Source organism: Chiloscyllium plagiosum, chromosome 3 (genome assembly GCF_004010195.1).
Source record: "Chiloscyllium plagiosum isolate BGI_BamShark_2017 chromosome 3, ASM401019v2, whole genome shotgun sequence".
Taxonomy (NCBI): domain Eukaryota; kingdom Metazoa; phylum Chordata; class Chondrichthyes; order Orectolobiformes; family Hemiscylliidae; genus Chiloscyllium; species Chiloscyllium plagiosum.
In genome coordinates, this window is record NC_057712.1 from 81,703,540 (window position 1) to 81,716,840 (window position 13,301).

The 13,301-nt window shown below is 40.7% G+C and overlaps 1 long non-coding RNA gene across 2 annotated transcripts in view; it reads left to right on the forward strand.

Moving 5' to 3' along the window:
* The first annotated feature begins 676 nt into the window (after window positions 1-676).
* Window positions 677-13,301, forward strand: part of LOC122548654 — a 27,439-nt gene continuing 14,814 nt past the window's right edge. For both annotated transcript variants that reach the window (XR_006311293.1, XR_006311292.1), the window contains exon 1: window positions 677-813. This is a non-coding gene — a long non-coding RNA (uncharacterized LOC122548654). The remainder of the gene's footprint in view (window positions 814-13,301) is intronic.

Genomic DNA, 13,301 nt, shown 5'->3' on the forward strand with positions numbered 1-13,301 from the left:
CTAGACATTTTCCTGTGTGCTTTAGTTTGCGATACATTGGAATCTACGAGAAATATAAACTGATAAGAGCAAGATGAGGGTAATTTGGCATCTGTGTCCTGACTGAATGGCAGAACTAAGGATTGAATTTATCTGAACAAAAATAGCTATTTTAACTTGGACTGAGGAGTTGAAGTACCATAAATAATTTCCACGAGTGAACCTATTTCATCCAATTCATCCATTTCTACCTTTATCTCAAGATAATGCTTGGCCAGGCATCCATTTTGACACAAGGAGACGGGTTGAAACTTTAAACAGCTGCAAATGTCAGGCAGTCAAAGGCTTCCTCAGGTAATTAGGGGCAGGATTCAGAATTTGTGAATGTCCAGGTGAGATGGTGGCAATGTCTTTGGACCCATGATTCAAAGATTCAGACTCTTACCCTGGGATAGGTTGAAATTCCAAGTAACAGCTGGTGCAATTTAAAGTCAATTAATAGGATTTGGAATTGCACAATGATAATGATAACTATGAAACTGCCATCAGTTGATATAATGCTGGTAATCACCCTTCAAGATAGAATATCTATTGTCTTACCTGGTCTAACCTACATGTGACTGCAGATCCACAGGAATGTGGTTGACTCTTAAATACCCTCTATAATGGCTCTTGAGCCAATATGAACTTGCAGGACAACAATCTTGCTTGGACTATGTTCTAATTAAACTGGTTATAAGTTGGATGCCTGCATTAAGCAACACATGGTCGAGGTCACAACAAACCAAGAGGCAGTTTAGTACAGTATTGCTGATCCCCTGACCTGTGCAGCTGGTGAGTTCACATCTTCCTGTCAGCCACCTGCAGGGAAGGAACCACTTCTGTAGTTGTAATAGAATTTCAGGTTATTCACTTTTACCAGATATGGTCGAGGTGATAACAGCTTTATGCAGGTCCCAAGTTACCACTTGAACTAACTCTTATTGAAAGCATTGAAGGTTTGAAGCATTGACTCCAATGCTCAACTTTGGCAATAGCTTGACAGCTTTGTTAAAATGAAGTTTAACTTCTGCCATTTTATCTTGATTTTGTCAAACTTCCATCATTTTTTTGTTACGGGAAGGTTAGCTTTGGTGCAGCTAATATTATTATTTGTACTGGACTACTTTATTGATGTGTTTCTCCATTTGAAAATTGCCATTGATATAACTGTGTTGGGTTCACTCAATATTTTTATAATTCATTTGGCATATTTAATTGCTGCCTGGGCCTTTCCCTTTGAATGTGGATATGTGGAGGTGATGTATGTTATTGTTTTCCCCAATCCTTTATGAAGAGGCTAAATTCTTCCTTTGCAAACTAAGGGCCATTGTCACTCATCACACTATATGCACTGCACTGACCGATGGTCTTTATTTCATTGCTCATATTTGACTGGTATAGCCCTTCTCTTTCCATCCTTAAACACAATTGAATCCCTGGTGAGTTACATAAATGTGCTTTAGCATTGCTCCTCTCAACTGTACATGGCTGATGACATTTTCTTTCTTCAATATGCCATCCAGGGCTGCTTATGTATCTCTTCTTTACACCGAGCACACTGTCGAGAACACAGGAGTGTCCTTGATACTTTCAGGCCATCCTTTCATTACTACTTTTTGGAACACTTGGAAAGTTGTATTTTGTAAGGTAGTTTGCTTAATTTAAACGAGGTGCTTGTCTGTCAAATTCAATATCTCTGCTGGGTTGGTGACTTCCAGAGCATGTGAGATGCAGCTTTATTTTGGATTGGACAATTTCACACTCCCTCAGAGGATCCTCTACTTTCTTCATAAGGAAGACTCATGTTGCCTGCACACCAGCAATTTACATCTGTTTCACTTGCTTGGATGTCACACCCAAATGACATCTCTGTAACTGGAGTAACGTTCTTTGCATAAATAAAAATAAAATACTATGGATGTTGGAAAGCTGAAATAAAAACAAAAATTGCTCACTTCAAATCTTGTCTACTGGCATCACACTGCAGAGTGATGACAATATTAATATTGCAGTATTTCAGCATTGGAATTGTCACCAATAGTTGCTTGTAAATTTTGTAGCTGCTGCTTTTGGTATGCCCCAATACCATTGCATGTCCTTGGCAGTCAGTTAGCATTATGGTTTAAGGTCCAATGATAAATTGGCAAGAATCTCGCTGAATAATTGATGAATTTACAAGACATTGCACTCTGTTGGCATCTCTTGGTTACCACATTGCTGTTACCTTTTAGGGATCTTAGAGATTGATGTCACAGGTGATGTGAATATGACAAATTCGGCACATTCCAGGTAATTTGGGAAATGGTACTAAATGCTGGAATTGCCACATCATACCAAAGAGTGTTTATCCATCTATCTCTCACTTTATGCTGTCTTGATGTTTTCCTCTTCAGTTGTCAATCCATTAGTCACAAAACATTTATCAAATTGACAGAACCAACTTGTTGTGAGGTGTACTATGATTCGTCAGAATCTTTGGCTAATGCCTCTCCATGACCATATCTGGCTATCCATATCTGCCTATTGTGTTTCTTTCTAGCTATGCCTTTATTTGTTGAATGATTTGGCTTTTTGCCATGAGAGCATTGCTTTTGCCATGCTGGACATGCTATCTTTTTCTTTGTGTGATAGTATTTACATTGCTTTCTTTCTCTGTGATCTTTCTGCCTTTTCAGCTTTGAGTATTGATCACAATAATACAAGATCTAGTCAATATGTTCCAGCTGCTGACTTACAACCTTAGTGCTTTTGTACATTTTGACCATTTTCCTGAATGAGATTGCTCTGAATAGAGAAGCACTCCAACTGGAGAATCTCTGTGCCTAGTATAATCCTGTTCTAAATTCGATCATCCATCAGTTATATCAATTCATGGGAATTTGCAAGCTGTGATATTACAGTAACATATTGATTCATGGACTCTTTTCACCTTGTTAATATTGAATGTATACTGTTCATAGTTACAGTCACTTGGGGATCAAAATGTGTTTGGAAGGGATTCAAAGTTTCTGCTGTCTGTTTTTTTGAAGAAATTTTGGGATTGAATAAGCTTCGTAACAGTCTCTTCTCAACAGTAATAGAAATGTTGCTATTTGCAGCTTAATTATGTGCTTTGTTAATTATATCTGTCACAATTGTGTAACTTTGCCATTGTGAGTGGAAAGACTACCAGTTCTGCTTCATATCATCTTTCATTTCAACTGGTGCCTTGAGAGGAAAATTCACAGCTATAGTGACTTATCCAGTACTGTCTATTGTGGCCTGCTACTTTGTTCCATTTCTACGACTTCTTGTGACTGTTAGCAGCAGTTTTGTGTTCCACTTTTACCAGCTGTGCTTTTATATAGCTCAGCACTCAATATAGCTCCACACTGACACCATGCTATGAACTTAAATAACAATAGACTTGATTGCACTGTGTCTGTATTCAACTGGCTGTAAAATGGTTGCCTGCAGTGAATCCTGTGTGCACAGGTCACATGACTATGGCAAACCAGTAGGCACATTACAAATAATTAGGGAAATGGCAATAAATGCTGAAATTAGCAATGACACTACATCCTGTCAAAGAATATTTAAAACGTTGTTTCAGATTCAGATGTTTGCCTGCCGATCCTTTTTATATTACACTAACAATCCCCCTTTCCACCCTAAACTCCTCCTGTCCAACTTGACAAACTTTCCCCATTGCACCACGGAAACAGAAAAAATTGTTTGATAAAGAGAGCAGAAAGAGACAGAAAATAATGGCGAGGCAAGCTGAAGATATTATTTGCAAGTCAAATGGCTGAAAGGTCTATATCAGGCAATGCATTCTGGAAATTTGCTGCTCATGATGTACCTAAAACCTATTGCATGATTTGCAAATTAATGACTGCGTAAATCGATCATGCATCATTAATTTTCTGGAATGATTTAGCCTAATATTAATAAAAATAGTTAAGGAGTTGAAGGGAAAAAGCACATTCCAGAATTCAATCCATTTGTTCATTGTGTGTGAGGCATGAATGAGTCTCGGATTGATTAAGTGCTGAGTTTGTAGGCAGAGACATTTAATTAAAATGCAAGATGGTAAAGACAATCCTCAATTGAAGTCTTCACTGACCAATTAACTTGTAAAAATGAGTTAGATATTCAAGACAGTTGCTCTGGGAAGGCGTTTTGCAGAATATGTGGGCACTCTGACAACTTTTTTTTTGTTTTTGAAGATATTGTGGCCACATCAGTCAATAAACCAAGTCATTAGATCATATTGTATGCAGCTAGAGATTAACAATTCTTTGGGAAATCTGGATGATTCTGAAAGGGATGTATCATGTGAAGGGTTTGATAATAATAACATTGGCTGGATTATATTAGAAGGGAGCAGAATTGATGTGCGAGTCCCAAAGCAGACAAAACAGCCAGAGACACCAGAAATATGCAGGTCTTTTTGGTCATGCAGCCAGGTTTATTGCAGACCCTATTCTCAGAGGTCCAATTTTATCAGATGCATCACCTGGGCGGAGGGTATGCAGGCAGCTGGGGATATGTAGGATGGAGAAACTGATGGTCAAAGATGATTCAAGGAAGGGGAAAAGCCCAGATCAGTGCAGCTTACATCCCAGAATAACACATCTGGGTCTCTTGATCCACAAAAGAATTGTTGAAATTTTCCTGCCTCAGTCTTTCTCGTTGATGTTCTATCATTTAGCAGGTTTGGCATGGGAAACTGCCTCTGCTGTCCTATTCAAGTTGTAACTAGAATTGTGAATTGAATGTTTCCACTTTAGGATAAGTGCCATGTTGTAGGTTAATAATTGGACCCATCAGGAACGAAAGAGGTTCAGAGTGAGTAAGTTGCCTCTTTCACTTTAACTGACCCCTAGTCAGGTCTAGTCACCTTTCTGCTCTGCTGCTTTCACTGCTCCCAATATTTCCTTGTAACACTGTGAATATTTGTTGTAATGGTATGAAATAGGGTTTAGTAGTTCATTATTTATTACATTCATGGACAATAAAGTTTTTATCTTGAGTAAAATGTATTAATATTAGACAGTATTCAAATGTATTAGTAGGCATTAATGCTGTAACAAAACCAGAAAAGATAGATAAAGGACATCAGTTTAAAAAAAATACTAGTTACTCAATCCTGAGAATACATATAGACATGATCTATTCGTGTCTCCAGCTTTCTGGATATGTCTTGTTGTTAACACCTGTTCATGTCATCTAGTCACAGCAAATTACTGAAGCTGCTCAAGATAGCACCTCATTCTGGTTTGCTGCATATATTTTGTGCACATAAAGGTTGCTATCTGAAGATACAGCCATTACTCTTCCAGTTGTACAGCAGCTGTTGTTTCTTACACGGATTTATCTTGCATTGTTCGTGTGTGCGAGCACATTATTTTTATGTCAATCTGACCTTGATGCAAAACAAAATAAAACTTTTAGTTAATGCTGATGAAAATCACTCCATTAATAAAAACCGAAAGAAAATATTTCAAAGATTTGTACAAAATTAATATTTCACTGATTATAATTTCTAAAGTGAATATTAAAAAGATCAATTAAATTCTCACTTGGGGTGAACAATTCTCACCTATGTAAAAGCAACTCCATGATGCTAAAAATGAGTAAAGGAAGCACTATTTGAAAAGGAATGCTCGTGTGACCAAAATCTGATATCTTCATGTAATTTGTTTTATCAATCTGCTGTCTAACACTTGAGAAATCCTTTGAGGACTTATGTTTACCTTCAGTGAACAGGGCAAGCATATTGATTAAAATGTATAAAGCAGTACAGAGTGCATAAAACTCCTATTATGTCCCTGAATTCCCAAAGCTCGGAATTATACTCTAGATGAGTGAGACTCCAGTTATGAGCCATCTGTTTCTAGCAATCTATTCCATAAAAAGAATCAATCAACTTTAACATACGCAATAACAGCAACAAATACTAAGACAGATTTTCCCAACTATCAGGAATTATCACAATGATACTTATTTGATTTTGTACTTTCTGGACTTGTAAAAGCAGGAAATGCTAACAATTTGGAAGAGGAAAACTGTCTTACATGACGGCCCAGAGCATAGAGCACTCACTGATGGGGAGGAATGAGATTTGAAAATCCAGATGGTATATATCTCAACCACAAACTTAGCTTTCTGTTCCTCACATCACCAATTACTCTAATACTTCACAGTCAGAATGCCAAAGCTGGCTTGATTTATGGGCAGTTTTATGCTATTGATCCAAACTCACTGGGTTAAGACTCACTAAATTCAATTTACTTAGGTGTTGCAAAGGTGATAGAAAGAGGAACTTTTCATCTCCTTGCATTCAGCTCAATTTGAACCCATAATCCCACAGTAAAATGCACCATATTCTGACTCAATTTCCTATCCAGTGCTTGCAATAATGCAAACATTGCAGCCGTCTTCCTTACTGGCTACATTCCATGACTGGTTTAGCTTTTGATCAATTGCTGTACTCCACTTGAACAAAGTTGTAAAGTTTAAACTGCTTTGGATTGAATTTTTGATTTTTCATGGCAAAATGATGTTTAGAACAAATTTCATGTTGCCTACGCTGTAATGGCCCACATTGATCTTTTTCACGCAACCTTCTGCTCTTCATCTCATGAATGGTGGTACTACCATCTTCTCTCTGCTACAGGGCCACTATACATTCTAACTGTGTCACTGCCACTGCACACTTATCTCACCCTGGCTCATGAACTATAGCTGTCATTATTGCATGCACTATGTCTACTTAACAGCTCTTGTCCACTTTATCCTTCTCAACTACTAGTCCCTCCTGCCCTTTACACTTCCTACTCACTCACTGGTGACATCTAACCACTGCTCATGCCCCTGCATCACCTCTAACTGCTCTCTCATCCACTGTCATTACACCCAATTCGTCCCTTAGTCTCATCACACGAAGATTTGGCCCAATCACTAGACTGGCATCTATGATACCCAGACTAGTTGTACCTAATTTTGGCTAAAACCCTGGACTCGATTTGGAAGAGACCCTTGACAGACTGTGGCAGTACCCCTTGACTGATCATAGTGCCCCTTGATATCCTAAAGGAGTGATTCCCTTTTTGACTTTTAAACATGGCTGTTTGGTTGAAGCAAATGCAGTGTGTTTGCTGTGTAAGCAGCTGATACATGCTGTAAGTGCGATATTCTCATAACAACATGGTGCCATGCACCAACAAGTCCACCTCCTGGGCTGTTCATTGCTCCAAGCTGAGATAAGCTGCCTATCTCTGTCTATGTGCCAAAAAACAATCAAAGCCACAGAGACTAAAGTCCAAGTAACTGCTAAGTGAGTGAACATTAAGAAATGAAGCTAAAAGTCATAAGATGTATCATGTGTAGATGCATGAAATGTCTATGTTATTGCACACAAAGCAACCTGGCAGAAATATGCAAGCCAGAAGTGTTCCTGAGCTCCAAAGTGAGATCTTGAGGGTTGAATTCATGTGTGGGTTGTACTGAGGGCAGGCATGAGGCTGTGGTGAGACCTGTGGGTTTTCCAGTACTGATTTTCTAGGATGAAGGGTGGAAGAGAAGGGTGCCCATAGAGTATTCATGGATGATGTGGTGAAGACGTAATTGGTGGAATGCCTGGAGAAGCAAGCGGTGATCTGAGCTGTTAGGTTACCACACTGAATTTTATGTCAGTGATAGGCGCTGTCTATTTCCTCAGGGAAGTAGATGAGATTCCGGGACTGAATAGAAATGCAGAGGGTTTAGCTGACAATGAAATGCAAATGCTTGGAAATAAAGTAGTCACCTCTCTTTGGCAAGATTCAGCACTTGCCAATTAAACACTACTTGGGAAATTGGAAATTTCTTTCTTCATGTTGAGAATCTGATCAGTCCATATTTTTCCAACTTTCTTTCCATTGCCAATGCCATTCAGCAAACATTTTCATGAGCAGAAAATTCCACTCATGGGGTTTTATTATTGCCACTAATTTGTTTAAAAGTTAAATTGAATTTTCTGCAGAAATAAGTTTAGAAAGTAATGGGAAATGTCACTTGTTAAGTTGGTAGATGTAAAGAATTGCTGCCATCAACTCAGAGTTCGACAATCTCTTAATATTAAGTAAGGTGCTCCACCTTCAATTTAGTATACCTTATAATCATAAGATCTCTGCAGTATGGAAACAGGCCATTCAGTCCATCGAGTCCACACTGTCCCTCTGAAGAACATCCCACCCAGATTCATCATGCCCCTTACTCCCACTCTATCCCTGTAACCCTGTTTTCCCATGGTCAATCCATCTAACTTGCATATCTCTGCACTGTGGGAGAAAACTGCAGCACTCAGAGGAACCCATGCAGACACAGGGAGAGCATACAAACTCCACACTGGCAGTCGCCTGAGGTTGGAATCAAACCCAGAGCCCTGGTGCTGTTGGGTAGCAATGCTAACCACTGAGGCACCGTATGGCCAACCTCTTTAATAACGTTTGCTCCCAGAGCTCAATGGTATGAAAGTGAAGTGATCTGAATCAATGTTACCTTCAAATGTCAAAAGATAAGGCAGTTTCACCATAGGGTCAATTTTTCAAGAAATAGTGTCAACTAAAATAGGAAATGCTAATGTTGAAAATAAGGACAAAGTGAAGAGAGACAGAAGCTCCCACTGGGCTCCCATACTTGTATGGAAAGCTACTGTGCTTGTGGCTTCTTCGTTATTTTAGTATTTCAGAACAATCTTCAATCAAGATAAATAACAAAGCAACAGAAAAAAAAGGTTTCCTCTTTCCATTTCTTTGTTTTTTATGGCTAAACCTTATTTCTGTTTTCCACACTAATGTCAAGTTCTGAAAGGAAAATCCCACACACTCAACTTTGTGCTTAAACAGAAGCAGTGGCAGCAATCAGCAGATTTATTTAATTCATGAAGAAGTCCCAAGGCTGTTATTTTGAAGTCCCCTGGGAGAGAAGAATTGCTCCCAATTTTCAGTAAGGCCAAGGGGCTGACTTGTGCTTTGACGTAAGTCAGCTGCTTTGTGAACGTTGTGCTTGGGTTAGTGCTAAACAAAGTAGCACATTGTTATACGATATACTGTAATCTCTAATACCAGTGCACATCATTTATGACTTGGTGATTATATGGAAAGTTTCTTTGAAGACACACCTCCTCTTAGACAGTATTTAGATTGTTTCCAAAAGCACAGTCATTACTAGATATTGGAAGATTGGCTAGCTGACAAATTCTGCTTTTGCTGCAGTATTCTGGGAAGACTCTAATTTAAACTCTGGAATAAAATAGAAGCTGGAAAATAGAAGTCCCAATGATTCATTTGGGCTTTACACAGAAATCTTACAACCTCAAATAGTTTTACTGACCATTGTAAAGCTGGAAGGGTCAAGACAATGAATGGACAGTGTGGCTGGCCAACGACATGAAGAGCAGCAATCAAAAAAGGACATCAAAGACCGTGGAATAAAGCAACCGAGGAATAAGATAAAGGAATGAATACAAAATGAAATAGGAAAATAAACAAGTGAAGAAGAGATGTGAGATAACAGAAATTACAAATGAAATGCAGACAGAAAGCAAAAGAGCCTTTTAATGACCACCTTTCACAAATATTGCAGATAAAAACAATGATCCCAAAATTCAAAACATTGCATTGAGAGCTAGATGAATTAATTTAAATAGTTTTTCCTAATGAGAAGGTCAAAAGAACAGATATATTCAATGTGAAGTATTAACTTTCTTTCTCTATGTATTGATGCTGCTTGCTTTTAATTCAAGCATATTCCATTTTTATTCCATGATCCATGAGAAAGCTGAATAATTGGTACAGAAAGAGCACTGAACTGAAGGGTGGCCTTGTTCATTTCTTTTATTTCTGCAAGGAATGCACTTCTATTTTTGCTGAATTGAAATGTTTGAGTTAGAAATTCAGCTTAGGAGCATTGGATTCTGATGGATGTTGTTTTGGGATAAACATGGCTTTCATGTCATGCATGCACAGTTCTGTTGTGGCCAGTGCTGGGTGCCATTTTGCTAAGGGCATTAAACTATCAAGTTATGCAAATAGGAGACCTGATGCCTATTACTGCACTAGCCTGCAGCTTTGGTTTGTGGCTAAGTCAGCCAGCACTAATGCTGAGTGCTTGAGGGAAACCAATAGTAAGCAGCAGTGAACAATAAAAAATGTTAGTGCTCACCTTAATTGCTATTGCTTCTGAACCTGAGAGCTCCAACCTCATTCCTGATTTGGACCTCCTGAATTTCACAATGATCTTTCTCTGCCCTTGATCCCAACTGTCTAAAGCTCCTCTGAAGCACTTTGAGACTTCCCAACTATGCTTCAGGTCATTGAGACTTTCCTCCCTCAACTCCATGCCTAAGAGCCCTGACAGAATTTGGAAGGTCAGCCAGTAATCTTCCAGACCCTCCAATTATACGTGGAGATTAGTGCATTAACACAGTCTCCTACTGCGATGTCTCCTACATGATAACAAGGTCTGAGGCCTGAATTCTGTGTGCTTCAGATATCCTCATTTGAGATCAGGTTTTTTACTCTGGAGGTGAAATCGCCTTAAATGGCTGCTGCTTTCAACTCATTTCCATTACATATGGAAACTTTAATGAAGGACAGAAAATAAACACAGGGGCCTACAAATTCCATAGGAATAAACCACGTGGTCTCTTAAACTTATCTGACATTCAATACAATCATGGCGAAGAATGATTGCCTGTTGACTCCGAATCTATGTTGATGTTCTGGCAAACCAAAAGAAGCTGTTTATCCCACTCTTGTAACCACTAAAGTACTGTGAAGTATATTCACCACTGTACTTTGACAAATCTGAGGTGAATTTGTATACAGTAGGATATCTCAAACTGGAAAACGTTAAGATAGTTGAATTATTAATCATGTTGATTGAAAATTAAATCTTACCATATAATCTTTGAAAACCGAAGCTGAACATTTCATTTAAAAGAAGGCATCTCCCAGATGGGGAACCCTCTGAGGAGGCCAGATCACCAGGTTTCTTGCACCTGGGATGGATGATAGGAATTGGTCCCAGTTGCTGGGGGCCATTCCCAAAGCTTGGGGCCAGTTTTTACAACATGTTTGAGGGAATATTGGTGCATGAGGAAATGAGGACTGCAGATGCTCAAGATCAGAGTGAAGAGTGTGGTTCTGGAAAAGCACAACCAGTCAGGCAGCATCTGAGGAGCAGGAGAATCGACGTTTTGGGCATAAGCCCTTCATCAGGAATGAGGCTTCTGGGCCAAGAGGGCTGAGAGGTACATGGGAGGGGGTTGGGGCTGGGGGAAGGTAACTGGGAATGCGATTGATAGATGGAAGTGATAGTTTGGAGAGAGGGTGGAGCAGAAAGGTGGGAAGGAAGATGGCAATTGGCGATGCCAATTTGGAAGGTTGGGAGTGGGATAAGGTGGGGGGAGGGGAAATGTGGAAACTGGTGAAATCCACATTGATCCCATGTAGTTGGAGGGTCCCAAGGTAGAAGATGAAACATTCTTCCTCCAAGCGTCAGATGGTTGAGGTTTGGCGATGGAGGAGTCCCAGGACCTGCATGTTCTTGGTGGAGTTGTAGGGGGAGGTACAGTATTCAGCTACAGGGCGGAGGGGTTGGTTAGTGCAGGTGTCCCAGAGATGTTCTCTGAAACAATCTGTAAGTTGGTGTCCTGTCTTCCCAGTGTAGAGGGCACCACATCCAGTGCAACAGATGCAGTGGATGACTTGTGTGGAAGTACAGGTTAATTTCTGTTAGATGTGGAAGGATATTGGTACAGGGAGATAATTCCATGATCGCAAGGTGACATCACCCATTTTCATCTGAAGTGAAGATCAGAGTCCTGGAGTTCAGGTTAACACACCTGGGAGTGTCAAAGACCTATGGGATGGCTGGGAATAATGGAGTTGGAGATGTGGGAAGAATCAGAAGGCTATGGAGGCAACAGTTTATTGATTGTAATTAAGACATAGATGGATAGATTTTTGAATACTAAGAGGATCAAGGGGTATGGGGAGAAGGCTAGAGAATTGAGTTGAGAAACATATCAGCACTGAGGTGGAACAGACTTGATGAGTTGAATGGTCTAATTCTGTTCCTTTATCTTATGGTCTCAAGTCAGTGTGACAGTGGGAGTTGGAGGAGAGAGTGGGGTGCATGGGGACCTTGTACACAAATCAAGCAGATCCAAAATCTCATTCTAAACATTGGAGTGAGGATCGCTTCTCGGCCTTTTGGCTAAGATCAAGTGTCTGTTCTTATCAGGACGGGGGTCGAGTTGCGAGTCATCAGAGCTAGTGGAGATCATCGCTGGATCGTGATTGGACGTTGGAGGATCACTTGGTTGTGCTGACCTGCTATTGGTGGATCTTCATGCTGGCTTTGGCCTAACTCCAATTCAGGAACCAGCCAACCTGAGAGCTATGGCCTCAACAGCTGCCCGCAGCCTGGGGCAGGCGGTTCGAAACACAGTCCGGGTGACTGTGAAGAAGATAGAGGGTCGTACACCGGTGGATTGCATCCTGTTTATTAAGAAAATACTACTGGGATGCTGTGGGTTCGCTGCAGCAGACGTGTACTGCCTGCAGGATTTCCCTGGGGCAGGCTACTTTGATGTGACCTTCAGGAGTGTGAAGCAGTGCGAACAGCTCCTGAAGGTCTTCAAGGAGAAGGAAGGGGAGCCGCTGTTCTCCATCTTGTCGGCGGTCCTGTTGTGTGTGCTTCCTGCACAGAGGAGTTGGGTTGTTACGATCCACATGTACAACCCCTACGTGCCAGCAACCGATGTCCTGACGTTCCTGGGAAGATATGTGCAGGTCGAGGGACAAAGCATCGATGTCGTTGACCCTTTCGGGATCTGGACCAGTAAGCGGCAGGTCAAGGTGACTCTGAGGGTCGATGGCAATGGGAACATTCTCCACCCACCCTCGAGCTTCGCAATTGGAGGGAACAGAGGCTACCTGACATATGCAGGGCAGCCGAAAGTATGCCGAACATGTGGGAAGTTGGAACACGTGGCGTCGGATTGGAAGGTGACCATCTGCAGGAACTGCAAACAGGAGGGTCACCTGACTAAGGACTGTCAGGAAGCAAAGAGCTGCAACCTGTGCGGAGAGGTGGGCCACATGTACAAGACCTGCCCAAGACGGGGGGCCCCACTTACGCACAGATGGCTGGAGATGGCAATGTGAGCCGTGGACCCCCAAAGACCAGTAAGGTCCACCCAGACAGCAGGGAAACAGAGTCTGGTGGCACCCAGAAAGAAGAAC